At 38.9% G+C, this 4,611-nt stretch overlaps 1 long non-coding RNA gene across 1 annotated transcript; it reads left to right on the top strand.

Annotated features, from left to right (window-relative positions):
- Window positions 1–429: 429 nt before the first annotated feature.
- On the top strand, window positions 430–1,505 carry LOC142241617 (uncharacterized). The gene is made up of 2 exons (XR_012723731.1): window positions 430–760; window positions 843–1,505. It is a non-coding gene; the product is annotated as an uncharacterized LOC142241617 (long non-coding RNA).
- The last annotated feature ends 3,106 nt before the right edge of the window (window positions 1,506–4,611 follow it).

The following is a 4,611-nucleotide window of genomic DNA, read 5'->3' as shown; positions in this document are numbered from 1 at the left end:
TTGACGTCAAGTTATACCATGATATGATATTCTACCTGTTGTGTTCTTTGCAAAATCCAACCAATAAAGCTTTTCTCAATAGTGGGCGGCTTAATTTTTTGTTTTGTTTTGTTTTGTTTTGTTTTTTTTTTTGCATTGTTTTAATGAATTGTAAATTAATCAACTATTAGCTGCTATTGTTTACAAACGGACTGTAAGGCTATCTCCATTGATCGATACCAATATATTTGGCTAAAAACACTGCAAACTTTCTGATTGTTATAGTTCCAGGTCATATCTTAGTGTTTGGTGGTTTATGACTGGTATTACTGGCAAATGTAATTTAATGATTGAATAAATATTATTTGACAACGATTGATTGAGTTTAAATATCACCAATAAATGCAACTAATCATAGTAAAAAACGTGTCTATAAAAACCAAACCCAAATGCAATAAATTTGTCAAATGTCAATGGGCTACTCTGTGGTATGGTTATAGCTCTAAATCAAGTGGAACTTTTGTACTCAAGTAAAGAAGACGTTGAGTTCGGCCAGGCCGAAACTCATATACCCCCAAACTTGGATATCAAGCCTTAGACACTGCGGTAGAAATATTACAAAGATTTCTAAATCGGACAAAAACGTTATCTGAGACATGGCCAATTCACGTATTGAAATAAAAGACTGATGTGTTTGTCTAGGATGTCTATACTCTAAATATCCATTTACGCATCGAGAAGAACATCGGTGGTTTATAGTTGCTCAAACAATAAGAAAGAGGTAAAGTCAATAAGACCATATGATGCACACAAAAAAAAAAACACATTTTTTTGTCAAAATTCGTTTTTATTATTCAACATAGTTCCCTTCAAGAGCGATACAACGATTATAACGACCTTCCAATTTTTCGATAAAAATTATTCCATGCGCATCCCAGCGGACTTTTGACGGTTCACCGGTCGCTGTCCACTCAGCCGACTATCGATTGGGCTCAGGAGTGTAGTGATGGAGCCATGTTTCATCCATTGTCACATATCGACGGAAAAACTCGGGTGTATTACGAGTTAACAGCTACAAACACCGCTCAGAATCATCAACACGTTGTGGTTTTTGGTCAAATGTGAGCTCGCGAGGCACCCATTTTGCACAGAGCTTCCGCATATCCAAATATTGATGAATGATATGACCAAACGTTCCTTTGATATCTTTAAGGACTCTGCTATTTCGATCAACTTCATTTTACGGTCATTCAAAATCATTTTGAGGATTTTTTTTCGTCGGTAACCACCTCTTTCGGGCGTCCACTGCGTTCACCGTCCTCCGTGCTCATTTCACCACGCTTGAATTTTGCATACCAATCAATTATTGTTGATTTCCCTGGGGCAGAGTCCGGAAACTCATTATCAAACCAAGTTTTTGCTTCCACTGCATTTGTTCCCTTTATATCAAAACACAAAATTCCTTTTTTTCCATTTTTTTTCACAATAAAAAAAGTTGCTTCACAAAAGACGCTCTATCTCACAAACTAATTGACTTACAGACGTCAAATGTTGACAAGAATCATTTGAAGGTTGGTACTATATAAAAATAATATGCATTTAATACTAGCGACGCCATCTATGTGTCAGACCTGGGACTTATCAGCCAACCTGTTACGAGACAAAAAAAAACAAACATAACGTTTTTGAAGGCAACACGTATCTTTGCTGCGTTTAGGCTTTTCAGTTCAGTTTGAGTCACCGTCGTGATTCGACGATTATTTATTGCTGGAAAAATAACGAAATAAAACAAGTTTATTAATTAACTGGAAGCGTCTGTGCTCATTTTTATAAGTAATACAAATTAATAGAAAATTATGTTCTTTACATGCTGGACTTTAATGCGGGTTTTAATAAATGGTTTCATACATTTTGACCAATTATGCAGGCATTAATAATTAGGGGAAAACCCTAAAAAAAAGAAAAGTTACATTTAATGCATAACGTTTTTATTATATATTATGTAAACGTACATATTTTTCAGTGTGGAAAACTATGTATACTTCATTCAGAATATTAAACATTTCATTAATATTATGCATACATTCGTAGTCAATGAAAACCAGTATTTTTTATACCCTTCACCACTACTGTGGTACAGGGTATAATAAGTTTGTGCATTTGTATGTAACACCAAGAAATAGTGGTCATAGACCCATCGTTTAGTATACCGATCGGCTTAGAATTAAATTCTGAGTCGATTTAGCGATGTCTGTCTGTCCGTCCGTCTGTCTGTATATGTAATTTTGTGCACAAAGTACAGCTCGCAATTTAAGTCCGATCGTCCTCAAATTTGGCATAGGGTCGTTTCTTGGGACAGAGACAATCGCTATTGGTTTTGGAAAAAATCGGTTCAGATTTAGATATAGCTGCCATATATATTTATCCCCGATTTGGTCATAGTTAGCGTGTTTATCAACCGATTTTCTTGAAATGCCGTACATCCAAATTTTTTATGAATCCTGCAAATCCTGCAAAATATCAGCCAAATCGGTTCAGATTTAGATATAGCTCCCAATATATCTTTCGTCCGATTTAGACTCATATGACCACAGAAGCCAAAGTTTACTACCGATCTTCGTGAAATTTGGCACAGAGGGTAGAATTGACATTCTACCAATGCTTGGTAAATATGATTGAAATCGGTTCAAATTTAGATATAGCTCCCATATATATCTTTCGTCCAATTTGAACTTATGTGGCCACAAAAGCCAGAGTTTTGCCGTGATTTGCTTCAAATTTTGCACAAGGGGTACATTTAATAGTATCGTTAAGTGCGTCAAATTTTGTTAAAATCGGTTCAGATTTAGATATAGCTCACATATATATCTTTCGCCCGATTTGGACTTATATGGTCTCAAAAGCCCGAGTTTTGCCCTGACTTACTTCAAATTTTGCACAAGCGGTACTTTTAACGATACTATTGTATGTGCCAAATATGGTCAAAATCGATTCACATTTAGATATAGCTCCCATATATATCTTTCGTCCGATTTGAACTTATATGGCCTCAAAATCCACGGTTTTGCCGTGATTTGCTTCAAATTTCGCACAAGGAGTGCGTTTAGTAAAGGGTGATACGGTTAAAATTTGGTCAATATAAACTTGACGTATTTCTTTCAATTTTGCATTTAAAAAACCTGAACACCCCTCATTTTGAAGGTGTGTGTGTGTAGAATGTTGCCTGTTTTGATTTTGGAATTGACTCTTCAGTTGTCAAAATGCCGTCCAAGCAAGAAGAGCAGCGTATCAAAATTTTGCTCGCGCATCCCGACAATCCGAGCTACTCGCACGCAAAGCTGGCAAAATCGCTAAAAGTTGCCAAATCAACCGTTACAAATGTAATTAAAGTATTTGGGGAACATTTGTCGACAGCCAGGAAGTCTGGATCGGGGGGAAATCGAAAACCGGAAGCCGCTGAGACGACAAAGAGAGTTGCCGGTAGTTTCAAGCGAAACCCTAACCTCTCTCTCCGAGATGGCGCAAATAAGCTGGGTGTATCGTCTACAACCGTGCATCGAGCCAAAAAACGAGCCGGACTATCGACTTACAAGAAGGTACTGACTCCAAATCGCGATGATAAACAAAATACGACGGCCAAAGCGCGATCCCGGATACTGTACACGACGATGCTGACGAAGTTTGACTGCGTGGTAATGGACGATGAAACCTACGTCAAAGCCGACTACAAGCAGCTTCCGGGACAAGAGTTTTATACGGCAAAAGGAAGGGGAGAGGTAGCAGATATTTTCAAGCACAAAAACTGTCAAAGTTCGCAAAGAAATATCTGGTTTGGCAAGCCATCTGTACCTGTGGCTTGAAAAGCAGCATTTTCATAGCTTCCGGGACTGTCAACCAAGAAATTTACGTGAACGAGTGTTTGAATAAACGTCTGCTGCCTTTCCTGAAGAAACACGGTTGTTCCGTACTGTTTTGGCCAGATTTGGCATCTTGCCATTACGGTAAAAAGGCCATGGAGTGGTACGCCGCCAACAACGTGCAGGTGGTTCCCAAGGACAAAAACCCTCCCACACGCCAGAGCTCCGCCCAATTGAGAAATACTGGGCTATTGTCAAGCGGAACCTAAAGAAGACAAAAAAAACTGCTAAGGACGAGCAGCAGTTCAAGGCAAACTGGCTTTCTGCGGCGAAGAAGGTGGACAAGGTGGCTGTACAAAATCTGATGGCAGGTGTCAAGCGTGAGGCCCGGCAATTCGGATTTGGAAAAGCGAAAGCCTAACTGAATATTTTTCCTGAATTTTATACCAATTGAACTTGAAAAAGAAATTTAATTTGATTTTTTAAATAAACGATTTCATCGATTTGCCCGCGTTTTACCTTGCTAACCATTGCACCACGGAGCCACCGTGGTGCAATGGTTAGCATGCCCGCCTTGCATACACAAGGTCGTGGGTTCGATTCCTGCTTCGACCGAACACCAAAAAGTTTTTCAGCGGTGGATTATCCCACCTCAGTAATGCTGGTGACATTTCTGAGGGTTTCAAAGCTTCTCTAAGTGGTTTCACTGCAATGTGGAACGCCGTTCGGACTCGGCTATAAAAAGGAGGTCCCTTGTCATTGAGCTTAACGTGGA

The sequence above is a fragment of the Haematobia irritans genome, chromosome 1, assembly GCF_050003625.1.
Source record: "Haematobia irritans isolate KBUSLIRL chromosome 1, ASM5000362v1, whole genome shotgun sequence".
In the NCBI taxonomy this organism is placed as follows: Eukaryota; Metazoa; Arthropoda; class Insecta; order Diptera; family Muscidae; genus Haematobia; species Haematobia irritans.
Note: the sequence above shows the minus strand (reverse complement) of the source record. Positions and strands in the feature narration are given on the sequence as shown.